Genomic DNA, 16,379 nt, shown 5'->3' with positions numbered 1-16,379 from the left:
TTGTCTTTGGAATGTTTGACTATTATATGTTTTGGTGAATTTCCTCTAGGATATATTCTGTATGAGGTTCATGGAGATACTTGGAAGGAAACTTCTCATCTTGTATAGTATCTGGGACATTTGCTGTCAATGGATCTTCAAAAGTGTGCTCTGTACTATTTTCTCTTCCTCCTCTGGGATTCCTGTTATATGTATTGCTTTTTATGGTGTTCCACATAACTCTTGGGCTTTCTTTGTATTTTTCCCCAATTTTTCCTCAAACAAATTGGTATCATAAGATTTGTGCTCTTTTTTTCTTATTCCTTCTTCCATTGACTCAATTCTAGGTCTTTGTTTTTCCATGTCTAGTTCTGATAGTTTATTGATAAACTTCTGAATTTCTAGTTCCTGTTGTTGTGTGGCTTCTATTTAACTATTGAGTTTGTTGCTTTGTTCTACTACAATTTTCCTGAATTACTCTAGGATTTTTACTGTTTTGTTTTTAATGTTTTCTTTGGTCTCCTTAAGGAGCATAATATGAATCTTTTTAATTCCTTATCAAGTAATTCTGTTATCCTTTCTTCCACAGGAAGCTTTTCTTTTTTTTTTTCCACAGGAAGCTTTTCTTGTTCATGTGTTTTAGTCATCTTATCTTGCTTCTTCATATAGTTTGTTATTGTCTGCTGTCACTGAGCCACTGTGGCATTAATCTATTTCTTTATTGATTGCTTGCTTCGTCTTTATAGTTTGTCTGTATTGATATACCAAGAGCTTTGTTTCTCTTTCCCTTTATAATGTCTTTCTTTCTTTCCATTTTGTAATTGTTGATGTTTTATGGTACTCATATACGTGTGACTTTTATGGCCTAGCTTGACTGAGTGTAATTTCCTCTCACTAAAGGGTATGGTGGCTCACATGTGAGTCCTACATTGTTGGGCTTGTATGTTTTCCTTTACAGGATTGAGTGGAGGTGGGAGAGCAGGTTCTTTCCCTGTTGTTGGACAATTGTTGGATAGTCAGAGTTCTTCTACAGCCCTTGTGGGACTGTTGGGTCCTTCTGTGCTGGTTCTAGCAGCTAGTATACTCCAGAGGTTAGCATGGGACATCTCTGTAACTGCTGTGAGTCAGTGTTACCCAAATTGACATGAACCTTTCTCTGAGCATGCACCGATTGGTGTCTTAGTAGATAGTGGGGCATCAAGGGGCTTCAGGGCATGTACAGTTGGCCTGCAGAAATTTTCTGGGTGTGGGACGTATAATGATGCAGTACAAACAAACAGGCATTGAATGAGGACACTAGGATATCCTGTCTGTCATTGGGAAGAAGTGCATATAGTGCCTTGTTTCACTCTGGGTTTGTTTACACACAATCTTGTCTTCTATTGGGAACTCCACAAAACTGTCTTTGTGTTCATCTCTCAGTATGCTGTGCACAGATAAGCATACTGCACTGGGCCAGCTGTAAATATTTTCGTGTTTTTAACTTAGTTTCTTCTTCTTTCTGGAACTTAGTCTAATTCTTTATTCTTCTGAAGACCAGTTTTCCAAGATTGTCAATTGTGTCTTTTTGACTTGGTTTCTGGGGTCTTTACTATATAGAAGTACATCTGACTGAGCCACCATCTTGGATCATCTAGTCTACGTGCTTTTTCACAGTCTTTTAACACATTGCCGCAAATGACAGAAAAACATGTGTTTCGAAGCATGGTCGTCAATTTAAGTGTGCAGCAACATAAACTTCTAATAAGAATTAATTATTCTATATACGTATGTTATTACACAGTGTTGATACATAGTTTATGTTAATACACAGTGTTATTCATAATATCAAGAAAATTATAACAGCACAAATGCCCATCAACAAACTAATAGTTTGAGAAATTGTGGTACATTCACACAACGAAATACTATGCAGCACTAAGAAGCAACAAGTTCGTAACAAGAGAAAGTCTATGTAGGCCCGCCCCACCTGAGGACAGATCACAGCATGGAGGTACCATCGCCGCTTCCGCCGCTGAGTCTAAGTGTCTGGTGCCGCCATGGCCTACTGCCGGCAAGAAGGAAAGGATCGAATCATATTTGTGACCAAAGAGGACCATGAAACTCCAAGCAATGCAGAGCGGATGGCTGATGACCCCTAAGATCCATACGAGGAGCATGGATTGATATTGTCAAATGGAGGCATTAACTGGAACTGCCCGTGCCTCGGAGGAATGGCCAGTATCCCCTGTGGGGAGCCGTTCAAGTCAGCCTTCTCCTGCTTCCACTACAGCACAGAGGATGTCAAGGGGTCAGACTGTGTAGACCAGTTCCGGGCCTTGCAGGAATGCATGCAGAAATATCCCGACCTCTATCCCCAGGATGATGATGGTCGTAATGATGATGACGATGACGAGAAGCAGCCAGAAGGTTTAGAGGAAACAGCTCCGACTGAGACTACTGCAGCCAGAACAGAGAGAGCTCAAGCTAATGAACGCCACAAGCCCTGTGCCCCAGTCCTTCCATTTCAGATTGATAAGGACCTATTTCAAATTGCCTTTCAGTCACTTTCAGACAAAGTGTCTAATTTCCTCTTTTGTTCTGTGCATTGTAATGTACAAAATAACTTATTTTCAGAATCAATGGTCTAGGCCCTTTTTCAGATACACTGAAGAAAAAAAAATGACAAAACGGGTGGTTGTGTATGTATGTCTCACATGTGAACGTATCTGCGAATGTAGCAGCCACTTTTGAATTCTCATTTCTCAGATTGCCCTGGATTTTACCAGTTTGAAATAATGTTCTGAATATTCTCAACAACCAAAACGTCATTATCCAGGAGTATTTCTTGTGAGTAACTGGTTTATCCTAATCTATTATGTCACTTTTTAGTATGTTTCATATTCCTTTGGCAAATTAAATAGAAACAGAAATATATCTTCCTTTAAAAATGCTGATATGGACCATTCCTAATAGAATAAAAAGACCAGATTATCAGATTTTTTAAAAAAAGAAAGAAAGTCTATGTAACAGGAGAAAGTCTAGAGAGCATTATGCTGAGTGAACTAGCACCATTTCATAAGGACAAATAGTGCACAAGACCATTATTAAAAGGATTAAAATAGAAGGATAACTCATATGATGTGTCTAAATGTCCAAAAGGAGAAGAGGAAAAAGGGAACAAGATGTGGAATGGGGAATCTCTAGTGTTGCAGAATTTAGTGGACAGATAGGGGGTGGGAGGTGAAAGAATAGGAAAGATCCAATGGGGACTTGTAAAGATGGGGTAATGATAGGCATAAATGAATATTTATTAATTTTATAAAACAATGTATATGAATGACTGTATGAAGCACAATGTGAGTGAAAGATTGTGTGAAAGATTGTATTTGTTCCATGTACACAATGTACACAGAACAAATACAATGTAGTAAACCAATATAAATTTTTTAAAAAAATAAAAAGCTTTAAAATAGAAAACAGAAGAATTTTTCAAAAAAATGTTTTAAAAGTCTGTTTTTTAAATTGCCTCAGGACTCCAGCAATGTAAAAAAGGTTTTTTTAGTTTGCAGGTTCCCTAACAGGCTGTAGGGCGCTCTGGTGGCATAGTCTGTGGGGAGCTGAGCACCAGCAGCTCCTCAGCAAAGAGATGGCCCATCTCCTCCTGTGTGAGTCACAGCTTTGCAAACCCAGTGGAGGGTCAGCTAGGAGTTGATTTTAACTCCATGACAATGACTTTTTTTACTTCAGAAGCAGTCCTTTAGGGCCTGCATTTGAGAATAACAGGCAGAGAATTAGACCTTCAAGGTGGAAACCTGATATCTTTCACCATTCACCAGGCAATTATGATGGGTATTGGGCCCTAGTCACACTTTCTTGTCCCCTTACACCACATTAAACCATCAGAACACTCCCTGGAGTGCCTATTAGGTTGCTATTCATAGTCCCAGGGAGTAGCTGGTCTTTTTCTCACCTCTCCCACTCCCTACTCCCACACCTCTTAGCTCCTCCTCCATTCCCAAGACTCCTCTGCTACCCATCTCCTCAGTATTCCTAGGTAGAAGCAAAAAGGGAATTTCATGTGAAAAGGAAGTGGTGGCGGTCAGAGCAGGGTAGAGATGATCACTGAATCTAAGAAATTAGAACATTATTTTCTGGCTTCAAGTCTTCAGGAGATCTGCATAGTGGTGGTCTTTCATAGCCCCTCAAGTGGGCCTAGCCTGGACCCTGTTAAATGTCAAGGATACTTGTCCTTTCATATCTTAGGTTACAAATTACAAATTTTATTTCATCCCCTTGTCTCTTCTAATCTTTCCTGGGCTATCCCAAGATAGCATGTCCCATACCATACGGGCTGCTGAAAGCATATAAGCAGTAGACTTAAACTAGTCTGGGAAATGAAGGAAAGATACTAGAAGGAGATGATGCTTAAACTTAGAAAGGATGAATAGGAATAAACTAAAAAAAAATAGAGTGGAGAGTCTTCCAAGCAAAGGGAAAAGAGCTTGTTCTGAGCACTAAGACAGGAGAGAGCCTGGCCTGCTTGAGAATCTGAAATAAGGCCAAAATACTTGGCAAGTGGTGTAGAGTGCAAAGGGGAGGGGAGAAGAAGGAAGGGAAGCAGCCAGGGAGGAGGACACAGGCCAGCCCAAGCAGAGCTTTTAGGGGCCAGGGAGAGGATTCCAAACTTGGAGCTTTTACTGACTTTGGAAAAGCCTGAATTACCAAGCTCTTCCAGGGAGAATAACTCTGCCAACCAGATTGCGTGGGCTGGAGCATAGGTGGGAGGCGAAGATGTGGAGATGGAATTTTCTGGCTTTTCCGTACACTGGAAACAGTTACAGGGCTGCCTAGACCTCATGGAGCTAAACAATATGCCCAGCTCACTGTCCTTCTGAGGTTGCCCAGCACCCTCACGTGACAGCACAGGGCAGTGGCTATCAGCCTGGTTCTGGCCCCCAGCAGCTGCGCAATCTTGTGTGAATTACTTTCCTGACTGCACCTCAGTGCTGTGAGTATCAACAACAGCTATCTCACAAGCTTGTGTGAGGATTCCAGGAGATCACTGATGCCTGGTATGTCATCAGTAAACATGAATTATTGTTACTGTCATTGTTGGTGGTGGTGGCGGAGTTTGGAACCTATTCCAACTCCCAGACGCTGCTTTGTCCTTTGGTGGCTGGACTTTTTCAGGGATAGTCCATGGCTGGGATGCTGCACTGTAATTTTTGCATAAATGTGCATCTTGCATTTGGAAGAGCCTCCTCCTTCGATGGAGGGTCCAGCAGGGTTGCTCAGGGGACACATTCCAGAAAGAATAACTGTGTAACATGAAACCTCGAATCTGGAAACACAACCTCTATGGGAAATTGGAGGATAAGGTCTGCTCTGCGGACCGCCCAGCCTCAGTTCATACAAAAGGGATATTGAAACCTAGAGGCCTCCTCACTTGGCTTCCTGCCCTCGGTCACTTGACTTCCCACCTATGGTCTCACTCCTTCCAACTTAATTCCCTCCCTAAGACAGGAAAGACTTTGCTTAAAAAAATAAATAAATAAAACTTGAACATGGTACTGCCCTGCTCACACTCTACAAGTCCCCACTGCCCTCAGAGTCAAGTCCACACTCCTCACCATGACCTACAAAGCCTTATGGCCAGGAAGATCTGTAAGTGAATCCTTGTTCCAGCTATACTGGATTCCAGTAGACCAAGTTATTTCTGCCTCAGGACTTTTACACAACCCTTGCCCTCTCTAGCAAGCCACTACCAATTCTTCCAGAGTCAAGAGCCCGCAGACCTTGTTGAACTTCCAAATAGTATCGAAAAGTATTATCATCCCTACATTCTGGATGAGGAAACCAAGGACATCAGGATCATCAAGCCTCAATGTAAGCCAGATAGATTTCATTTCAGAATCCCCAAGAGAGAGAATCTGGCCTTGTCATCATCACAACAAGAAAATGGAGGTGAATCCAATAAGATAGTTGAGCCAATGAGAAATGTCAAGTTAATAGGGCACTGAACAAAGATGGCAAGATCACTTGTAATTCAAAATTCTATTCAACTATCATGCACTTGTAGCCTAAGAGAAGATATTGGACCTCGCTGAACCTTAGTTTTCTCAATTGTCAAATGTGGCTATATAATAATACTTACCTTTATTGGGTGACCAAAGATTTGAAGTCTTTGAATTGTGGTGCTGGCAAAAAGTATTGAATATACCAAAACTTCCAAAAGAACAAACAAGCATGTCTTCGAGGAAGTACAGTCCCTGCTCCTTGGAAGCAAAGATGGTGATACTTCATCTCACGTACTTGAGGCATGAGGAAAGACAATCCTTGGAAAAGGACATACACTGGCAAAGTAAAAGGTTAGGAAGACCTTCAACAAGATGGCTTAATGCAGGAACCGCAACAATGGGCCTAACCACAGTGTAAATCGTCAGAATAATGTAGGTTTTGGCAAGGTTTCCATCTGTTGTATGTAGGACTGCTAGGAGTTGGAGTAATCTCGACAGCCCCTGACAACAACAACAACCACCTCAAAAGCATATGAGTACTCAGGGGTGACATGCACAAAGCATTTGGCATGTGGTGGGTACTCAGTGAACAGCATGATGCCACCCTCCGTTGGTGCTTCCTGAGAGGCTGTACCAGTTCAGACCAGCCCTTCCCAGACTAGACTTGCATTACCCAAGGTTAGGCAGCCAAAGCCTGGGAACCATCTCTGCCCTGTTTTCTGTTTTGGATTTTGTGTTTCCCAGCGTTTCCTTTGGAAAAATTCCAGCTTCCTCCCTGCGGGAAGGAGGCAAGAGGGGATTGTTCACGCCTGGGCCTGGATGCCCGGGGGAACCATGCAGGGAAGTGACAAGAGCTTGGGGTTTGGAGTCAAACCAACCTGGGTTTGAATCCAGGCTTTATGCCTTACAATGCTGTGTGGCCCCAGGCAAGTCTCTTCGCTTCCCAATTCCCTCACTAGTCCACAGGTCCCAGAGTGCTGGATATAGATGAAGGGACTAGAATGAAAGAAGATTCTAGATGTGCTTCCCTAGTGAATCTTTTAGGGAAAATATTAACCATCAGGGAGAAGCCATAGGTGGACTTATGACAACTTTTGACATAGCAAGAGTTACCAACACAAATGTTCTCTGTTAACTGAATAGCTCATGGTCCACCTGAGGCAGACAACACAACCCCAGATTATCAATATCTTGTAGAAATGAGAATTCGAGACTGCCAGACCCTCTAATGTTACAGGAGAAAGCTTCAGATTTTCATGCAAAAATCTAGTGGTGGTAAAATATGGTAAAGAATATATACTGTGTGATTCCATTTATATAAAACTTAAAAACATACAAGAGTCATCTAGAGTAATAGAAACCAGGATAGCGGTTTCTTTGCAGGGGGAGGTGGGTAGTGCCTGGGAGGGAGCTTGAAATGGAATTTTGGGGAGCTTGAAAGATTCTCTCTTGATCTGGGTATTGATGTCATGGGTGTAACATCTTTGTATGTTCATGTTTTGTGCATTTTTTCCATATGCTTATTATTATTGTTTGTTGTTCATTGCTATCAAGTGGATTACCCAGCAATAGTGTGCGGGGGAAAGGGCCTGGTGATCTACTTCTATTAATATTGTTGTTATTGTTGTTATGTGCTGTCAAGTCACTTGCAACTCATAAAGACCCTCTGTACAACAGCTCTGAACCCTGCTATATCCTGAGTTTACCATATAGTCTCTGACACACTTACCCATTAAGATTACAGCCAAATAAATCCCACAAAGTATTTCTACTCTTATTACACAGGGTCATCGTAAGTCACCATACACATTTACTTTAATTAAAGGTTACTTAAGATGATTTTAGGGCACTTTGAAACGAAACTTTAGGAAACAGCAGGGCCATACAGAACACACCTATAGGCCACCTCCTGACACTGGACCATTAGTTGGAATCCTTAGACAAGGAGGTGGGTGCTCTCGCCCCCTGATATCCAGGACTGGTCTGCTCTTCATCCCTAGGGAAAGGATGTGTGATGGACAACATCCCTGATTTCTGAGCCCCCCACGGGGAGCACATCTCCTGTTCTACTCTGGCTGCCTGGTTGCTAGAGGGCTGGGTAGACACTCTTCTGTCCTCTGGATTCTGCCAAACTCAAATTCTTCTCCTGCCACTTACCTCTCAAAAACAAAACAGAAAACAGCACCTTTATTTATTATTCCTTTTACCTTACCAAGAATACCCAGAGGGCATTCATCAAAAGGCAGGCAGCATGCAAATCAAAACTACAGAGAGATAGCATCTTACAACTATTTGAATGGCAATGAGTTTTTTAAACTGGGGGGAGGGAACCGTACAGAAAATAATAAGTGATGGGCTATGGAGAAATCAGAAGGAAGCTTCAGTCATTGCTGGTAGGTCAACAGTATAGCCATTTCCAACTGGAAAATAGAAAACAGGAGGCTTCCCAAAAAGTTAAGCATAGAATTACTATGTTGGGGAGCTCTGGTGGCCTAGTGGCAAGAAGCTGCAACTACAATCCCAGAGGTGCATGGTTCAAATCCACCAGATGCTCTGCCGGGGAAGGAGGGGCAATCTCCTCCTGTACCAGTCAGATCTGATTTGACGGTACACACACACCAAAATAATAAAATAAAAAAAATTAAAAAAAAAGAATTACTATGTTGTTGTTATTGTTGATTGCCTTCAAGTCGAGCACCCCTATGAACAAAAGGTCTGAAGCTCCTCTACAACTATTGACATTTATCAAAGTTCATAGAGCTTCCGGAGGCATGTCATTTAGGAAGTGGATGCCACTCCTGCTTCCAAACATGTCATAGTATATTATTGTTTTCATGTATGACCTACCAATCCTGTTGTATGTGCCATTAAGTCGATGATGACTCATAGCAATTCTATGATTGGAGCCTCCCCTTACCCGGCGCCACCCTCACCATCTCTGATGGGCTCGAGCCCATTGCTACAGTCACCATGTCATTCCATCTTGTTGAGCTTCATTCCTCTCTTTTTTTTAACCTCTACTTTACCTAATCCCAGCTGTATGCTCCAAGAAAGCAGTATCACAAACCCCTGTACTTGAATGTTCACTGCAGTACACTTTACAATAGCCAAAGTAAGAAACAACTGAAACACCCATCAATAGATGAACAGATAAACAAAACACAGTGTAACCACACAATAGAATATTATGTAGCCACAAAGAGAAATTAAGCCCTGGCACATGTCACCACAGGGATGAACAAACCTTGACAGCATTATGCTGAGGGAAATAAGTTAGTTACAAAAGGACAAACACTGTATGCTCACTTACATGAAATTAGCACAGATATAGAAAATGTTAGTGGCTCTTGGACATGGGAAAGAATGGTGAAGGTATCAGTTGCTAACTTAAAGTTTGGCAGCTGACCCCACTCTGGGTTCATGGAGAAAGACCTGCCAATCTGGGACAATCAGAGCCTAGGACTTTCCATTCGGGCAATTACACTATCACATGGGGTTGCTAGAAATTGAAATAGACCTAATGACACCTAATAATAACCAAGAAGGGGCTTGGGAAGAGTTTTTCTTAGGATACACTGAGTGTATGTTAATGGTGGTAGAATAATTTCAAAAAGGACAGTAATGATATTTGTACAACATGAAGAATAGAATCAAAGTCATTGAATTCTATATGTAGACATTGTTGAACTGGCAAGTGTTTTATTATGTATCTTTTTTAAAAATTGTCACTTTAGTGAAAGTTTACAGAAAGCATACATTCATTCATTCATACACATTTTCCTCCCTCCTCCAATTCACTTCATAATGCATGTCTTGTTCTAGATCATTAATTGTCATACGAATGTCTAATTATCCGTCCTTTTCAGAAAGGCCTTCCCTTCCCGTATTCTGATATAGTATTCCTTATCTATTCACCCTTTACCTGCTCTCCTCTCCCCACCTCCTCCACTCCATCCTATTTTTAGAATAGTGATCTTATGCAATATTTTTCCTTTTATAATTGAGATCTTTCGTTCAGCATATGTCTTCCAGACTCATCCATGTGTAGTGTGTTTTATTGTGTGTCTTTTCACTATATACATACACATACACACACACACACACACACAAAAACAGTTTTGTTTCAAAAGAGCATTCCTAGAATCCAAAGCTCACTAAGCCCACTTGCTACCTCCGAGTAACCCCATGTAGCAAACCCAAAAGCTGCAAAATCAACCTGCAGTGCCTACTAGGCTCAGCCTTCAGAGAAGTGTCCAGCTCCACGCCTCTGCTTGATCCTGAGAGCTTTTCTGGATTTTCCTTTTCACTCTCATTCTTTTCTTTGCTGACATCCAGCAGAAGACGCCCATGCCTCCTACATAAAGCAGCACCAGCCAAAACAAATGCACACCGAGCGCATTTATTTGCACAGACACTTATAAAAACTTTACTAGACACCAAATAATTACAGGAAGGGGCAAACTTCCAGCTTCAACGAACCTCAGTGTTTTGAAGTGGCTTCAAGATAAAGATCAAGTAGGATGGGTACCGGCCCCAGTACCATGCTCCATCTCCCATTCCTTAGGCATGAATCCATAGGGTGGAAGTCAATAAACTTTCTTGCTTTTGTGAATTTGCATCCAATTCATATGAAATGCCTTTCTTCAAGTTATTCTCAGTGTCTTAATAGGGCTTTCATAGCTCCGAATATGGTCTTTGGCCTCCTCTTTGTTCTAGCTGGCATCCTCACTGGGGAAGCCCCAGTTCTAGATTCACTGCTAAAACAGCCCAACCCATTTGGCTCACACACCCCAGGCATGTTATCAGGAAAGGGCAGTCCCTGAAGAAAAGCATCATGATCGATAAAGTAGAAGGTCAGTGAAAGAGGGGAAGACAGTCAGCGAGATGGACACACACAGTGGTACAACAGTGGACACAAGCAGAGCGGCAACATCAGGACAGTGGAGGACCAGCAGTGTTTCACTCTACAGCACATAGGGTGGCCAGAAGTCACAACTGATCCAACGGCACCTAACGACACACAACATTCATTGGGGGAAAAAGAAATCTAAAAGTTGTTCCCTTTTTTACCCTGGTGGTATAACACATAACATGTTGGACTGCTAGCCAAAAGGTCAGTGGTTCAAATTCACTACTCTCTCTGTGGGAAAAAGCTATGCAGTCTCTTCCCTTATTACAGTCTCAGAAATTCAGTGGAGGATTGCCATGAGAGAGAGGGAGTTGACTCATGAATCTGGGGTGGGAGGTGTGTGTGTGTGTGTGTGTGTGTGTGTGTGAGAGAGAGAGAGAGGCAGACACACAGACCAAAACCTTGATGATGGTCTCTTGCAGTGCAGTGGGTCAACCAGGACAGATGGAAAAACCTGGAAGTTGCCTCTGCTGGACATCTGGGCACTGCCTCAGGGCTCTCCCGCACTGGGCCCATAATTACTTAGATCTAGTGTCACCTGCCCTGAAGGAAGGTGCATGCCAGAGCTCAGGACTAGGCAGCCTATTTTCCTTCAGGTCTTGTTTAGAGAAGGAGGAACCACCACCATAATTTCCCCAAATCCACATATTGAGCATTTTTTTTTAAATTTATTTCTTTTTATTGTACAGGATTTTGTTGCATACCATCAAATCAGATCCAACTGGCACAGGAAGAGATTGCCCCTCCTTCTTCAGTGGAGCATCTGGTGGATTCTAACTGTGACCTTTGGGATTGAAGCACAGCTTCTTGCCTCTAGGCCACCAGAGCTCCCATTGAGCAAATATTTATAGATATAGGGTCTCTGAGTTGAAAAGCTTGCTCAGTGGTACCCACAACAACCACTGTGATGAACAGTGACATACCATTTTCTCAACAACCCCAACAGATAGATGGTTTTATTATGCCCATTTTACGGACAAGGAAACTGAGGTACAGAGAAGGTAGGATTTTTCCAAAATCCTGGAGCCAGATCCTGAACTATCATTGGGCAACTTCCAAACCTCTTTTGTCCTCACTCCTAACTACCACCTGGGAGCCCAAAAGTGGTGTCTCTCTGGCCGTTTGGATCCACTAGCAGCTTTGAGGGAGAAAGAGAGCTCATCTCCCTTAAGCTTTCCAGGCTCCACAAACCTGCTAGATGCTCAGCTATGATTAGATGGCAATAAGAACTATCATGTGGCCAGCAGGAGACTTCAGACCTGGGCCACCCAGAGAGAAAGCCACCTCCTCTGAGAATCTCTGGATGGGAGGGAGCTGAGTTTAACTGATGTCTCAGACCTTATGTTAGAAAGACTTCTCCCACATTGCACACAAGCATACACTAGTAGCACAAACACACCCCCTAGAAATGCCACCTCTCCCATCACCAGCCCGGAAAACCTCAGAGAAGAGAAAACCAACTCCCAGCCCAATCGGAGACCTTACTTGTACTCCTCACCACGCTCTTCTCTGGGCCCTCCTTTCCTTCAGAGTAATGGACTCCTGAGGGAAATGACCACAGGCATTTTCCCCTCCTAGGGTGATCCTGATTATTTCACACTTCCATCTCTGTTCTCAGAGACGGGACTGACTTTCCACCCACATATCCTGGGGTTAAGCCCTCCTGGAGTGGAAAGGGGAATGACTGGTCACTGTTGATGCTGTCGTCTTGGACACTGTGCCTTTGCCAATGTCTCCCTGCTCCCTTCAGAAGACTGCGGGGGTCCTCCTAGATCCTGGACTGCAGGTCCTAGTCCCAGCCTTGTACAGGCTGCCCTGGATCAGTTTAGCCACCTCAGAGTCAAGCATCACAGCTTTCTGTGCCAACTGGGCATCATAAAATGAGACTTGAGAGCTCTAGGGGGGTCCTGGCTCCTGGGATAGAGTCCATCCATACAGCTCTTAGTTTGTGTCCTTCTGCACCCCAATATTCACATCATCTGGCAGGGCAGTGCCCTGTGCAGGCTGAGAACTAGGAAGGCTGCATCTCTCCAATCCCACTCTCTCCCTCCCCTTCCCCTACCCCACCCCCTGCTATAGCTCTGCTGGGAAGCACAAAACTGGTAGACCCAGAGGACTATGGGCAGGGTTAGAAGGGGGAGCTCTGATTGTGCAGGGTGGGCAACACAGAATGAGGGCATATGTTCAAGCTCTAGGCAGAGAAGTGAAAAAGGCTAAGATACAAGGTTCAGTGGAAAACGGGGAATCTGCAAAGTTAGGGGAACAGATCCCTGCCACAAGAGCTTCCCTCTTCCCACAATTTGGGAACTGTAGAGTCAAACTTTCCTCTGGTGGAGAAAATAAAGCATTGTTTCAGCCGCTGAAGTCCAAAAGGAGGAGACCAGGATTAGGTGGACTCATCAGGGAATGCTGGAGGCCACGAAGCATGCAGAGGGCTTGTGCCCTGTCCCATGGTACACAGCTCCAGTCCTGTGTCATTACTTGTCTCTTCTGGGTAGAAGCCAGCTCCTGCCCCAGGCCCTTGTTCCTCTGCTCAGTCTTCATTGCTCTAAGAAGGGGAATGAATCCTGAGTGAAGGAGCCCTATTTGTTGATGGGTGAATTTCAGGACCTGAAAAGCACCCGCTCATCTGGGATTGGAGAAGTGGAGCAACTGGCAAAGGCAGCAAGAAGTGGGGGTGGCAAGGAATGGGTTGCAGAGCTGCAAAGATGAAGCGAAGAGATCCAAGGTTTGTGCACTGAGAACCCTGACCCTTCCCCGTCCCTATACCCCCCCCCCCGCCAAGAAAGGGCAGTGGGAGCCCAGGGACCCCAGGGAAGGTCTAGGCGCAAGAGCAGCCCCCCCCCATACATAGGCAGTTGGCTGCAGCCGCTGTGAGCACTACTCTTGGAGGCTGTCATTCACCTTCTTGATGCAATCTGTAATGGGGCCGAAGGAATGTCCTAGCAGCCCTAGACTAAGTACATTCCACAGTCCAAACTTGGCCCTGGGGTCAGCTCTAGGGCCAGAGAAGCGCAAGGACCAGGCCAGAGAGAGGGTAGAAAGGGGAGAAGGGATTGGTAAACAGGGAGAAATATGGGATGTTGCTCTCCACCAGGAGTTGAGGGCCAAGTATGGGCCTATAGGGGTTGTAACTGGAAAGGATTCCCAAGCGTACTCGAAGCACACTCTCCAAGGGTCTGGGTTTGGAGCTTGGATCCTCTCTCACTTACGGGCCGTTCTCCAGCAGCATGTGCAGGTCCACAGCGCGGCCAGCAGAGGGCAGAATACGCTCGGTCCGCCTGGCAGCTCCGCACCCGGCTCAGCGCCGCCCCAGCTCTGCGCACCCGAGCTTTGCCCGCTTTGCCTGCCCGGCTTCTGCCGGCAGCTGCCGCGCCCTTGCCCTGATGCCCAGAGAAGTGGCTCAGGCCTAGTTCCATCTCAGAGAGATCAAGGCCTAGGATCTCCAGGATGTAGGGCCAAGGACGTGTGAGAGAAACTGCACATCCGCTTATCCACTCGCCCTCACACACAGAGACACACAAAAGGCACAGCAAAAATACAGAGACACAAAGGCATACACACACATGGCCACAGTGTCTTTCGAAAACTGGAGCATGCATGCAAACACACACACATAAGTGACCCAGAAGTACACACACATATAGAAGACAATCCCAGGAACAACAGATGCTACAATAGAGACACAAAAACCCGCAGAGAGTGCCACAGACACACGGGACACACTCGCGAAGACGTAGAGAAGCACAGTGCACGCAGAAATGGGCAAGAACAGAGATACACCCAAAAGCACAGACGAAGCAAAAGAATCAATCAGACGCCACGATGTGCAGACATACACATTCGGAACCCAGAAAGTCGCAGAGACACAAAAATAGTGAGTGTGGGCACAGATAACACTAGACCCGAACTAGAGCCTCAGAGGCGGGAGCACGGACAAACACAGGTACGGGGAAGGGGAGGGAGCCGCTAATCCGCCCACAAAGGGGGGGGCCCTCAGCAGGGGCTCTGGGGCACAGGGGGCCACTTCTGACCAAGTCTCCCGCTGGCTCCAAATCCGATCCGCCCCCTCGCCTCCAGTGGGGTCAGGGGACCCGCCTCTCATGCCCTCCGCCCCCGCCCCGTGCTGCGCCGTTGCTCTGCCCCTGGAGGGACCCCGCTCCCTGCAGAGGCTCCAGGACTTAGTGCGCGCCTGCGGAAAGGCCACAGTCCCCTATGGCACCCCAACCCCGGCTCTGGGGCGAACAGCGCCTCGGTGGAGCCTGGAAGCTGTGGGCCGCGGCTCCGCTCAGGGGTCAGGACGTTGCCTTTTGCACCAGCAGCGGGTTCCAGGGCCAGGGGGTGCCCGGCCTGCGCCTCGCCGTCCTCCCGCTCCTGGAGGCCAACGCCCGCTTCGCCCAGGGGCTGCCCCTGCCCGGGTCCCTCGTCCGCTCATTCGAAAGCATCAGTTCAGTTTTCTGCGTGTAGCTGGACACGGGTCGTCCCGAGCCTGCGGCACAGGACCCCCAGGCCGCCACCCCGTTACTGCAAGCCCGCCGAGGCCCGCTTTCCCCCCCGCTGCCTCCACCCCAGTCTCCTGCTCGGGAGCCCCTGCCCAGCCCAGGCATTCTCCAAACCGTATCACATTGGGAACCCAGGCCTGACCTTTCTCGCCTTTACAGTGTCCCCCCATTTTCGATACTGGGGCCCCACACCCCACCTAGTCTTTCCCCTCCGTCACGTGATCTTGGTCAGACCAGAATCTTTCCTAGAACCCTATACCCTAAAATCGGAACCCATGTCCCCTCTTCCCCGGACAGGGCCTCCTCGAGTGAGTCCAGGACCAGAGGCCCCTCCTGCCCACTCCAGATGGGTATCCTGGAGCCCCCTCTCTGCTCATAAAGTCAGGCCCGGCCAAAGCACTGTCCCGGCTCCTGGCCACCTACCTGGGGGAACAGTCCGCGTCCTGGGACAGCCACTACGAGGCGGCCGCCGCGTCCCCCGACAGGGACACTGAACTCTCCGCTGTCCGTGCAGCCTGGCTCCATTCAGGGCCACTCCTCTCATTGCTGGATCTTGATAAAATATTAATAATAAAGAAGACAAGAGAGAGAGAAAGGACAGCCTTTCTTCCCCAACTCCCAAATCAATTTTTCCAAGGGTATGGGGCAGAGGGATTTGTTTCGAAGGCAAACCCAACTTCTGCAAGGGGCCAGTGGGGCGCCGGGCCTGGCTGGGACTCCGGGACACGTTTCCCCGGCTGGGCGCCGTGCGGGGTGCCGGCTGGGGGCGAGGGGAATCCTCTCGCGGGGGGTGGGGGGTCGCGGCGGCGACGGCACTATTTGACGTGGAGCCGCCGGTTCATCCCGGCGCAGGGATACGAGGCGCACCAATGAGTTCAAATGTCAGGAAGTTTGAGGAGGGGTGAGGCGGCTCCCGGCGGCCGAGTATCCTTCCGCCGCCAGTCCCAGCTCTAAACCGGGCGGCTCGGCCGGCGCACCATGGCACTGGAG

At 46.4% G+C, this 16,379-nt stretch overlaps 1 pseudogene; it reads left to right on the top strand.

Annotated features, from left to right (window-relative positions):
* The first annotated feature begins 2,018 nt into the window (after positions 1–2,018).
* LOC102846280 lies at positions 2,019–14,274 on the top strand (annotated as a pseudogene).
* The last annotated feature ends 2,105 nt before the right edge of the window (positions 14,275–16,379 follow it).

This window comes from Elephantulus edwardii, unplaced genomic scaffold (assembly GCF_000299155.1).
Source record: "Elephantulus edwardii isolate Elephantulus edwardi_28Jun2011 unplaced genomic scaffold, EleEdw1.0 scaffold00116, whole genome shotgun sequence".
Taxonomy (NCBI): domain Eukaryota; kingdom Metazoa; phylum Chordata; class Mammalia; order Macroscelidea; family Macroscelididae; genus Elephantulus; species Elephantulus edwardii.
This window is presented reverse-complemented; position numbering and strand designations above follow the sequence as displayed.